The sequence below is a fragment of the Brachycentrus maculatus genome, unplaced genomic scaffold (genome assembly GCF_059751285.1).
Source record: "Brachycentrus maculatus isolate JH-2025_06_01 unplaced genomic scaffold, ASM5975128v1 h1tg000326l, whole genome shotgun sequence".
NCBI lineage: Eukaryota > Metazoa > Arthropoda > Insecta > Trichoptera > Brachycentridae > Brachycentrus > Brachycentrus maculatus.
The window spans coordinates 24,429-37,505 of record NW_028281075.1 but is presented as its reverse complement, the minus strand read 5'-3'; the positions used below and the strand labels follow the sequence as shown (position 1 = coordinate 37,505).

General features: G+C 30.6%; 1 protein-coding gene across 2 annotated transcripts in view; it reads right to left on the bottom strand.

Annotated features, from left to right (window-relative positions):
* Window positions 1-2,119, bottom strand: part of LOC148304167 (uncharacterized) — a 35,651-nt gene extending 33,532 nt beyond the window's left edge. For both annotated transcript variants that reach the window (XM_088268681.1, XM_088268680.1), the window contains exon 1: window positions 1,646-2,119. The gene's annotated coding sequence lies outside the window, so the exon portion shown is untranslated. The remainder of the gene's footprint in view (window positions 1-1,645) is intronic.
* Between the last annotated feature and the right edge of the window lie 10,958 nt (window positions 2,120-13,077).

The following is a 13,077-nucleotide window of genomic DNA, read 5'->3' as shown; positions in this document are numbered from 1 at the left end:
TTTTTGTGTATCTTTTTGTGTAATCCTCAAGGGTATTGAATGTTTTAATATTACTCTAGCTTGTACGAGTACGCGAATGACACCCCGAGTGCCCTAAGCATCACTGATATGATCATTTTTCTACCTTTTCTATTTCCTTTTTGAATATACCAGTAATGTCCTTCACTCTAAGAACCTTTACTAGGTTGTCTATATCCCATCAAATATATCCCCCCACAATATGTATTTAAGGCCTTACTTGCATTAATCAAAAATATAATTCATTAAGCGTCAGACTGCGCTGAAACGGTCGTCACTTCACGCCCTATTTTTTTTTATGTATATAGTATTTTTTGTTTTTGTTTTGTAGAACAATTTTTTTCGTAAATCGAATAAATATTTTTAATTTTTTTTTAAATTCCTTGCCTTTCAATAACTCTTTTCTTTTGAAAATCATACATTTATTTCGAAGAAAAACTTATTTTTTCAATACAAAAGGTATTTTAAAAATGAAAAAATACGTCAAATGTTACAAGGTTTTAAAGAAAATTATTTTGCGATTTAACGTATGTTGGGCCTTAAGATTCTGCAGCGCAGGACTGATCACCTTACCTTGGTACACATCACGATCAAGCTAACACCGCGTCAATCCGATGTTGAACTGGGTCACAACAATGTTTACATGTATTTCAAGAAGGCGAAATTAGTTTTAAAATTCAAAAATGTGATTTAATAATGAAATTGTAAAAAAATACTTAAATATAAATTACGAATTTTTTGTATTAATTTAAAATCAAATACAGATTTTTTGAGTCTACTAAGTTATATTTTACTAACAAAAACACATAAAAAAATTATATTGTGACAATTATTTCGCTTTGTTAGGGCATTATCAAACGAATTCGTTTGATAATGCCCTAACAAGGCGAAACAATTGTCACAATATAGTTTTTTTATGTGTTTTTGTTAGTAAAATAAAACTTAGTAGACTCCAAAAATCTGTGTTTGATTTAAAATTAATACATAAATTAAAATGGAGTTCTACAAATTAAACGCCAAATCAATAAATAAATTATGAAGTTGCGTTCGTTACAAATAAATTATTTACCGTTTACTCGTTGAAATCTACTACAAATATCTATGCTACAAATAGTACACTAGGTTCTGGGACGGAAACGCTGATATTTAATTTAAAACAATCACAGAATATCCTACTATTAATAATAAAGAGCGCCTTACTAAATACAGGAAATCACTAACTAGTTTGGTACTAGACAATTTATTTTTGACTGTAGACTGGTTGAAATTGTATCCCGTGATGGTCCACTGGTTAAAAATTGGTATCGGTTTCATGACATTGATATTTTACTAATTTTAGTTCTAACATTACACTTGAAAAATTATTGAGGAATATTTTATTTCGAATGTATAAACTAATAACTCGTGTATTTATATTACAATATTGTATTATTTTTTGACATCTCAACAAAGATGAAGAAGAATAGGGATGTCTGGGCCTTTACGAAAATCCTATAATTGGAGATAATCCAGATTTGTAACCAAGTATTTGGACACACTCAAAATGTTAATAATATTGTAATTCAGAGATATTATTATGTAGGTATATCAAAGTAAAAGTTTGAATTGAAGATTAATTTGTACTTACATTGAAATACACTGCATATACGCCAACAAGAGAAACAAAACTGGAAAAATATAAAACTACCACTTTTTTGTAAAACAACCGCACATCACTCGGAAGAATGCAAGTTTAACTGAATATAAGTCAAGAAATTTGTATTATCAACGTTTTTATATGATAGTGATACGCTCGGTCAATATTGTATTATTTGATTTTGGTGATATAAAATGATGCGGTCGAATTCGCGCGATGTTTCGTTAAAAAAACCGGGGGAAATTTCCCGCCTTTGCAGAATGGAGGCTGCTCGTAGGACAGATAGAGCACGCCGGCTCCTCTAAGCGGAATGAATGAAAAACGTGAACGCCGACCGGTAATGTCAACTCGCGCAGTGGCGTGCGGAGCGCGGAGCGTGGAGCGTGGAGTGTGGAGTAGTCTCGGTGGACAATGCCACCCAATGTTCCCGCCGCACCGGCTCTGGGTGAAGAGAAGAGAGTAACTGCCAACTGGGTGCCGGGGGCCGGGATTCGAGATGGCCGCAGTCTCGCTGTCCCGCGAAGCGCCAATTCACGACACATCTCGCTACGGTTGCTATCTTATCAGATAATCTGCCTCTGGAGTGTTGACTCTCTAATTAAATTTAATAATGTTTATGGAGATACCTCTAAACGCCTAAACGCCGGTAAATGATCATCTAATGCAGTGTTCCTTCTTCTTCTTTTTAATGGCTTTTCACCCATCTTGGGTGTTATAGCCAGTTTCGAGTTATTATGCATAAGGTATACCTGCCCAGTCAAGAAATTTTTGAAGTACACCAAAGAAAAAACAAAATTTATTTAATATTGATTTATTATAAACAATTAATATAAAGCGAAAACATATATAACATATGGTGTTTAATGGCGAAACGTGAGCCTGTTTAACTGAGCGCAGGCGATCAAAATTTGGAACAATTGTTTATAAGGATGTCATCTTCAAAAAACTAGATTTTTTTCCGCGGCACACCAACTGATCACCACGGTACACTGCAGTGTGCCGCGGCACACACTTTGCGGAACACTGATCCGTACAGTCACCGGTACAGTAAGTCCTCTACTTACGTAATTTCGACTTACGTGAATTCGTACTTACAAGATATTTTTTTCGATGTTTTTTTTTACCCCTAAGATTTCAAAAAAAAATTTGATTATCAAATTGTAATAAAAGAAGACATGCCATAATAATGGAGACCAAAGTCAAAATTATAAAAAAATATGACAAAGATGGCTGACGTCTCATTAACGATTAGAACAATTATTAAATATAATGCTTGAATTATGGATTATGTAAAAAATCATTACCAATGCAATATACGATAATTACCAAAATTAAAAATAAATTTATTAGTGGTTTGTTTGGAAATGTAATTACGTACATGTATTTATCATACATAAATTTATCTAAAAATAATAATGTTTTATTAAATATGTGTACGCAGATCTATCTGTTTTCACATATCGTAGTCGTACAGGAGAAAGTGACCATCTACCAAAACGTAAAATGTTCAGGAGGGCCATTTTTGTCACTTTTGGTTGGCAAGAAAATAAACACCAATGCAGTTAGTAATTTTTAACAAGCCAATATATTATACTTCAAGTTTAAAATCCTTTGGGATTTTTTCAGGGCAATATTAAGCTAGTAAGATATCAAATAGTCAATGATCACGTTTTTGTAAAACAATACACTTGGTCACTTTCTCCTGCATGACTACGATATGTAAAAATTCATTTGAAACTAGTGCATATTATCACAAACCATATATCAACAACAACAAAATTCGACTTACGTGATTTTTCGACTAACTCGAAAACCTTTGGAACAAAATAATCATGTAAATAGAAGACTTACTATATTCGAAAGACACGACATTAAAATTTAATGCTGTCAAAAATATTTTAATAGAGTTATTAAATGTGTATATAAAACTTCGACATATACCTGAAATTCAACTTTTCCACTTACCTGAATAACATATTCGTTTACTGCAATATTCTACACTTTAAAATAAAATAACTTATCTTTAGAGTATCGTGAATGAGTACCTTATGTGGGAACGGAGACTGAACGCGCGAAGCGGGATCCTCAACCAACGGGAATTTTTTATTTGATTTTTAAAAAGTTTACTGCGATAACCTAGCATTCGCCTATCATGGCTTGATACTTGACACATACATACTCGGAAAGGTGTTCTGAAGAAGGGAAATATTAAATAATATCAATTATATTCTATATAATCGAATAAATCTGGATTTGGAAAAAGTATTGTTAGCGTCAATGTCCTGACAATCCTTTGGGGTAGGCACTACGTACGTAGATGTTTCATAGAATATTTAAGATTAGGATAGATTAGATTCAATAATTGATCAAATTTTCTTACATTATTTTAAGTTAATTTAATAACGTTGGTTTGAAAATTAAATTGTTCATGCACCATGCTAATTGTAAGGCAGGTGATGAATTTTATTTTTAAAGCAATGATATGTGCAAAGCTTTTATGTAAAAGAAGTTATTATTAAAAGAATCTGCCCTACATAAAAAATCCATTATTATACAATAATATTTTTGTTAATTTTAAAATCGTCCAATGCTATTCAATACACAATAAACGAACAAATACTTATGGGAGGAGATATAATGGATAAGTATCGCTTTTGTGATGAACACTAATTGTGATATTTGAGAAGAAATCCAGTGTGCGTGTTCCCCTATATTTACTGTATTGTCACGTAATATTTACATGTCATCATTAAATTGATCACGCAACCTCATCAGGTTTTTAAAAATATTTGAATTATTAATTATATTTTATTACTGATAATCATTCGATGATATGTGTTATTTTTTACAGCACTGCGAAGGCGAATATGTTATGATAATTAATAAATGTATAAATAATATGTGCTAAAACGTCTATAAAAACATGAAAAAATTAGACTTCAATCTTGTAGCACTGAATTAAAAATGTTGTGGACTTTATATACTTATAATATATTTGTCTGTGGCGTGCGTTCCATATAGGCACATACGCACATACCTTACCTTACTCACATAAAAATAAAATATTGAAGTATTTTAAGGATTTATTTCAATAATTCGTACGTATTATCAACGTTTTACCATCTCGAGATGTAACTTATGGTAACTTTACTTTTCCTACACTTTTTCTCAGTTTATATTTCTTTACAAAAGTACGCAATACGAAACCAAATTTGTGTCCTGATTGGTGCGACTAGGTTTAAATGATCGAATCCAAAAAAATTGAATGAAGTAACGACTTATTTTAAAGAGGTCGTTATTTAATTCGATCGCCCATATCTAGTACCGGTCATGTCACTACATCGTCCAAATGTGCGTAAACATATCGCTCACTCCTTTCAACAACGTCATAAATCAAAAAACTTGATTTTTCAGGAGAACGTTTTTAAAGTTTAAAAATATAACACAATCTATTAAAAATAAATATCAAGCCACATATTGAACTTTTTACTATGCAACAGATCTTTTTAGGTAAAACCTGGAGGTTTTTCATCCATTTGAAAAATATTTAATATATTTAAAAAAATAATTAAACAATACCTTTTCTTCAAAATGCAAAAACAACATTTTCTGCCCTATAGCGGGTAAATATTAAGTTAAAAATATGCATCTTTTTCTGGGATATAGTACATTTTCTGGGCATTCCGAAAACATGCACAACTGAAAATTTACGATTTTTGATTTATGTCGTTCTTGAAAGGAGTGAGCGATATGTTAGTCTTGTTAAATACGTAAAAATGTGCGTAGTATATTTCAATTTTTGTCGTTTATTTATTTCTAGTGTTATTTGATTTTAAATATTTATAGAATGGTAGCCGAATGAACTTATGATCATGTATAGTGAGATTTCTTATATTTTAATTTGTTGGATTTTTATTCACTAACATTACTATACTTTAAATATTCTTATCCAGTTTTGAAAATGTCTTACATAACTTTTCAATGGTTTGACAGACTTAATACTAAATAAATGATAAATATAATTTCCAGATGGACACACATACAGTTTTAATTTTATATACATTCACTTTATGCCACTCACTCGTCACAAAAATACAGATTGAGACAGCATGCAACACACATAGGTAACCAAAATTCACAAACAGAAAGAAATCTGTAGCATCTGCGTATGTATATGTATTCGTACACATATATATATACTCAAAAACACTCTTGTAAATTATCATATTTGTTCATTTTATAAAGGAATCTCGAATTTAATTTTATGTATGATGTAGGTGCGCTTTTACAAATTTCACACGTAAATATGTTACCAGATTTTTTTTATGAAATGAAAAAATAAGCACTAAAGAAATGAAGTAATTTTTAGCACAATTTTTGCGGGAAAACAGTCGAATATCTTCGTCATATACTTAAATGTAAAAACAACGAGAAAATAATATAAATTATGTGAATTTGCACTTTTTTTACTGTTTTTAGATGCATATGCGATTTGACAAGTAATAACTAATATCAAGTAATATCCAATAGGATAGCTGAAAAGTTTCGTAAATTGAAATTGAAAGATTAAGGTCGATATCTCGAACGTTCAAATCAGAATGCGTTCGTCCGCGCTAGGGGCTAGATGTCTCTCCGTGCTCATTTTTTTTAGAATTTAAATTAGAATTTTACTTTTTATAGAATAAATAATTTATTATTTTTAACTCCTTTCCTTTATATAACTAATTTCTTTTCAAAACCATATATTTACTTCGAAGAAAAAGTATTCTTTTCAATACAAAAAAGCTGTTGTAATAAAAATAAAAATAATTGCGTCAAATGTCTGGGTTTAGAGAAAATTATGTTGCGATTTATCATATATTGGGTCTTAAGGCGAACTTCTATTACTCAAACGAAGTCCTTTTTCATACAGTAGTATCTTTCTAAACCAACTATGGTATGAGATTGGCCGATGAAAAAGAATTCGTGACCTAGAACATAAATAAAACTACGTATATTTAACATTTGCGTATTTGTGGTATTAAATCACCAGTCGGCTAAGTACAGTAACTGTACCGATCACCAGGACTCGAGATGTAATCTTATTTACTGTATATTATTATAATATTATATGTACACGTTGACCATGAACAAAAGGCGGGAGTAATAAATTTATATTTCAATATTATCCTTTCGACCTAACAATAAATCTGCATTTAATACAATACTACTTTTACTCTCTGTAAAATTACTCTTCGGGGACAAATCGCTCACTCCTTTCAAGAACGTCATAAATCAAAAATCGGCAATTTTCAGTTGTGCATGTTTTTGGAATGTCCAAAAAATTTACTATATCCCAGCAAAAGAGGCATATTTTTAACTTAATATTTACCCGCTACAGGTCAGAAAGTGTTGTTTTTGCATTTTGAAGAAAAGGTATTGTTTAATGATTTTTTTTAATATACTAAATATTTTTCAAATGGGGAAAAAACCTTCAAGTTAAACCTAAAAAGATCTGTTGCACAGTAAAAAGTTCAATAAGTGGCTTGATATTTATTTTTAATACATTGTATTATATTTTTAAACTTTAAAACCGTTCTCCTGAAAAATCAAGTTTTTTTTATTTATGACGTTCTTGAAAGGAGTGAGCGAAATGTGTATTTAAGGAGGATTTATGAACATAAAAGTTTTTAGCTTTAGTAAATCATGTAAAAATATTTTTATGTATTTTTTAATAACACATTCGGACTATAATTACACCTCTTGTATCTCTGTCTAGTTATTTTGGCATTCGAAAGTTAGTCATATTCTTATTCATAAAGTATCGTTACGCACTTTCAATTAAAAGAAAAAATATCACAATTTTAATTGGAATTTGTAGTATCTATCATAGTTTAGTAATAATTTTGGTCACGTATCTAGCAAATTGGTCTAGGAGTAATAAACCTAGATAACGCATAACCACAATTTGTTTAAGCTTAAAAAAAATACGGTAAACTGACCACGAGTGACAAAATAGGTTTGAATAAAAAAATATATATGACGTGAGTATACAAGAATGTTCTTAATGATGAGTTATCACTGACGAATAATTTAATTACTGAAATTAGTTTCAACATCGATTATTGATAAATCGCGATATATCATGTAAAAGGCTTGTGATTTCTACAAGGTATGCATTTTTATAAACTGTTTGCAACTCCTCTAACAGAACCAAATAACCAGATGCATCAGGAGAAAAAAAAAAAAACAGGAATGGAGGACAATAAAACCAGCCGTCTGATGAAATAACCATTGTGATGATAATTGCGAAACAAATTGCGTAAAGAAATAACTGAGAGCCTGTAAAAAGATGCAATTATATACACTCACACACACACACACACGCACACACACATATATATTCGTAATCGTGTTATATCATTCGTCTTTAATTGACATATTATAATTACATATTATAATAAAATTATTTAATATTGAAAATATATATACCGTCGAAAATCGGAAGAATAAAGTAAAAAGGAATTATTTTACTAATAGCTAAAGCCAATTCAAAGCTGACATTTCTTGAAATTACGAAAGCATAGAAACTGTAAAATTCATTGTTTTATACATTTTATTTATTATTATGGAATACGTCGGTAAACGCAGTAAATCTGGTTGATTTTTTTCCGGATTTTTCGGGACTCATTAACCAGAAAAAGTGATTTTATCTTTTGATCTATGGGTAACTATTAATTTCGTCGGGAAAATCGACTAATAAAAAAAACTATGGGATATAACGGGTGAGAATACGCCTAGTACCAATTTTAAATGATTTATTGTTACTGTATTTCCTACACTACAGATTTTAAAAAAAAACTTTACTTCGCCTTTTGACCGCATTCACGAAGCATGTAAAAACTTTCATGGTTTAAGTAAAAATTCATACAAAAAATAGTTTTTGTATGAATTTTTATTATACTACCAAAGTTTTTTTACATGCTTTGTATGAAATATAGTAAAAATGATTCATTGAAAATTGATAACCAAATATTGATATGTGTTCGTCAACCTCGTGCGTGCCAGGTGGCCGCATTATTGTTATTGCAGTACTTAGTGCCGTGGCTCCATGTGACATCCTTTGTGAAGGATTATTTATTGGTAAGAGGCGTTCAGCGTTCATATTCTTATGAATAATATAAATTGATCGGGGAGATTAGCGACCGAATTGAGGGTGACATATTGCACCGCATTGTGTAGCGGTTGCAGAAGAGCTCAAATTACGCGTCCCTCCATGTTGCATTTTGTATCAATGCAATCAAAGTGGAACATTTATATCAATCAGAGGATCTCTTGATAAATTTACCGCCAATGCAACTCCGTTGTACATATCATATACATACACGCATATTATGGTGTCTGTAATGCTAAATTCTTCATCTGTTAAGATCAATTTAATATTCTTTAAAATAACTATATTTTGAATGTGTCCAAATACTGGATCACAAATCTGGATTATCTCCAACTACAGGAGTTATTATTCACATTATTTAAAAAAAATAACAGTTCTATATATATGAACCAATTTTTAAACATTATTCTTGAAATTCTAGAACTTCACTAGAGACATCTATTGGTGAGATGAAAAGAAGCTTATTTTATTGAGCAGAAACTCTTTTATTAGTATGTGTCAGAAAAAATCATTTTCATTTTTATTATTTAAGCATATAATTTGAACAAATAATTTATTAACAACATTTTGAGACTAACTCCTATAATTGGAGATAATCCATATTTGTGAACAAGTATTTGGACACACTCAAATTGTTGTAAGTAAATTATCTGGTCAAATTATAAGCTAAAATAATAAAATGAAAAGGATGTTCTGTAGCGCTTCTCATGTATGTGATTTATAATCCAGGATTCGGACCTCACATACAAATGAAAGAGTTTCTGCTCAATAAAAAGCTTATTTCATCTCACCAATAGATTTCTCTAGTGATTCGAGCACTATGTTTCAAAAGTGAATTATACATATTATACATGGTTGTTGACAACCAAAAAAAAAAAAACGAAAAAGTATTTTATCACATCTCAAGATCACTTTACACACGTGTAACATTTACCAATTCTACCCATGATTGATCATGGTAGAATTGGTGAATGTTACACGTGTGTAAAGTGATCTTGAGATGTGATAAAATACTTTTTTTTAATATTAACAAATCACATACTTGACATTTAATCTTCATTTGTTCTCGGTAGCTAAAATCAGCGTTTGCACAAGATACAATCAAAGAAAAAAATGACACAATATCCCTCCTGAAATAGTTTTCTTTCTATTTATTTCGTGTCATAGATTATTCAAAGGTACAAAGTTCACAGTTAATATATACAATATTATGTATGTGCATAAATATCATGGACAGGGGCGGCGCGTACATTTCATTTCAGCTTGAAAAATACCGATAATTGTGCCGCACCTGCTTTCAGCTGGTCAAAAAAAAGACGAATTTAATAACTAAGAAAAATAAAATCGTTTCGGAGCTTTTAGGAGCCAGAAAAATGGGGATAAGGGAAACATTTTTTTAAAAACTGATACGAATAAATATCTCACCCAGCATCAGACATCCTCAACACCTAGGCGCTAGTGCCAATTCGACGTATGAGTACTATAAAAATAATAGTTTTAGTAATGTGGATTTGCAATGGAGTTTCGTAATGAAATTTGATTTTTTCCATTACTTTTAAGTTCATAATCAAATTACGTAATGATATCATGAGGTTTGACATGAATTTGAACTGGTACCTAGTTATCACTTAGAAAATGTAAAAAAAATACATGCAATGAATACGAGATGATATATATAACACGTATGTAAATATGTATATTTGTGTTTATTATTATATTGGATTCAAACATAGCAATTTCTAAATTTATATTTGTGATTTATTTGACTTAATTATAAATATAAATTTGTTTACATTCATGTAATATTTCATACTGCATAGTATTAAAAAAATATCCCAAACATTTTTTCTCTCATGCTTTTATTAGGTTTACCTTTTTTAATTCTGAATTAGATACAAAAAAACATACTTTTACAAAATACGGTATTTAAGCAGTCCAGAAATGGGTGTTGTGAATGAAACATAATAATTTAAAATTGTATATACTTTTAGATATGTATTCCTCAAATTAAAATTGAACCCGGTCTTTTAGTAGACTAATGCCTTAAGTAAGATTTATTATATTTTTAAAAAGAAGCTATTTTTTATACAAGCTTTTTCATAAGTAGGCACTTATTTAGTTATTATGATGATTTATTACTGTAGACAGTAAGTTCTCAACCTTTTTGGGCACACTGCCCTGAGATGTTCACTTTCAAGAGAGTCTACGACTAAAAATTCGTGGTTTCCTCCAAAAACTCCAAAACATCCCGGCTGTCCAAACTCAAAACACAGTAAGGGTAAATTTTATTGTAGTACGTTTTTTTGCATTTTTGAACTAAGTAGATTCTACTTAGTCCAAAAATTTAAAAAAAAACGTACCATAAAAAAATGTCCCTTACTGTGTTTTAAGTTTGGACAGCCAATCACTGTCGAAATTTTTATTTTACTTAATTTTCATTTTTTTTAAAATCTTGGAGCCCTTTTTAGGCTCCTTTAAAAATATATATCAAGCCTTTTTTGTCGGCTGCGTATTGTAGTCAACGTAGATTGGAAACCCGCCTTAATATCGCCCAAAGTTATATAAAACCGCCTCTCCAAAATAACCTCGATCGCCCCCAAGCGACTTAAATCGCCCACGGGGGCTAATATTGGCCACATTGGGAATCACTGATATGGACCACCAGTCTTCCTATTAGACTTTCAAGCACCAAATCTCCAAGTGATATGACATGCAAATGATTTATGTTGAAAATTATCTTGTGCTGACTTTCAATATCATCAACTCCTTACACATGTAGGTACATACGTAGCTTGTTAATAAAAATTTGTTTACAATTAATACGGCTCAATCAATTATGAAAAGTTTGCCGCTCGCGATTGTTTCCATACATATAACGGTCTTCAGAAGCTAATAGAGAAGGCCAATAGGTCACTCATTATAGTTAATTGGAAACTAAGTGACTAATGTTTCGGGCTGGTGACGTATGTGATTCGCAGCAAACTATTAATTTAAAAAAATACTAAACCGAGCGCTCCTGTAGTGATGATAATAATAAATGGCATAGCATACAGATTGGGTTAATGTTAGGACGATAATTTAGAAGCGTGCAGCCAAGATATAAAGACCAATCAGGCGGCAGACAAGTTCGCCGAGACCTTGTGCCAAACTACACAGGAGTGGCATCAGGACTGCTCCCTTTATTCATAATTTAAATATATTTTTAACGTGTCCTTTGGATCAATGGGTGTTTCGATAAGTTAAAAGGTACCTTTAAATTGAGTTATGATTTTTGTTTACTTAGGAAAAAAAATCATAACTTTTTTATTGTAATAAAAAAGTATTGTAAGAAAATCTATTAATTTTTACCTATCTACTTGGTTATTAATCATTTACAACATTTGAGTGTGTCCAAATCTTCATTTAAAGGAGTAATTATTCATATTAATTTTTGACATCTCATCAAAGAAGAATATGGAAGTCTGGGCATTTACGGGGCTGACGACCGTCATAGGCTAGTATAAGTGATCATTTTTTACACGTGTAACATACACCAATTCTACCCATTATAGATAACCACAAAACTCAAATTCTTGGAAGTTCCATATATATATATGAACCAATTTTGAAACCTTGTTCTTGAATCACTAGAACTTCACTAGAGACATTTGGTGAGATGAAAATAAGCTTTTTTTTTAGCAGCAACTCTTATTGTGTAGTACGTGAGGTCCGAATCCTGGATTATAATCACTTACATGAGAAACGCCACAAAATATCATTTTTATTTTTATTATTTTAGCTTATAATTTGACCAGTCAATTTATTTACAACATTTTGAGTGTGTCCAAATACTTGTTCACAAATCTGGATTATCTCCAGTTATAGGAGTTATTTTTCATATTAAATGTAATATGAATGAAAAATATAATATTGAAATCAGCGATCGAGATTGCATAAAGTCATTGCGATGAATTACCTTATGCACCAACGGGTGTAGATGTAGTTTACTAGGTACAATAAGGAGTATGTACGTGTTATATGTATAAACATATGTATCTACATTGCTTACATAGGGCATTTTATATTCACATTTTCACAGGATTAATATTTAATCATAAAATGCTATTAAGAGATGATCATAATATTTAAGTACAGTAAACTATTCGAATTCCCGCCGGTGACAAAAATTCAACTAAAAACATGTTTATTGACATACTAAGGTAAACGAGTATGTTCTTGATGAGTTATCCTCCGATCAATCGGACGGTTAAACATCGATCATTAATTCTCA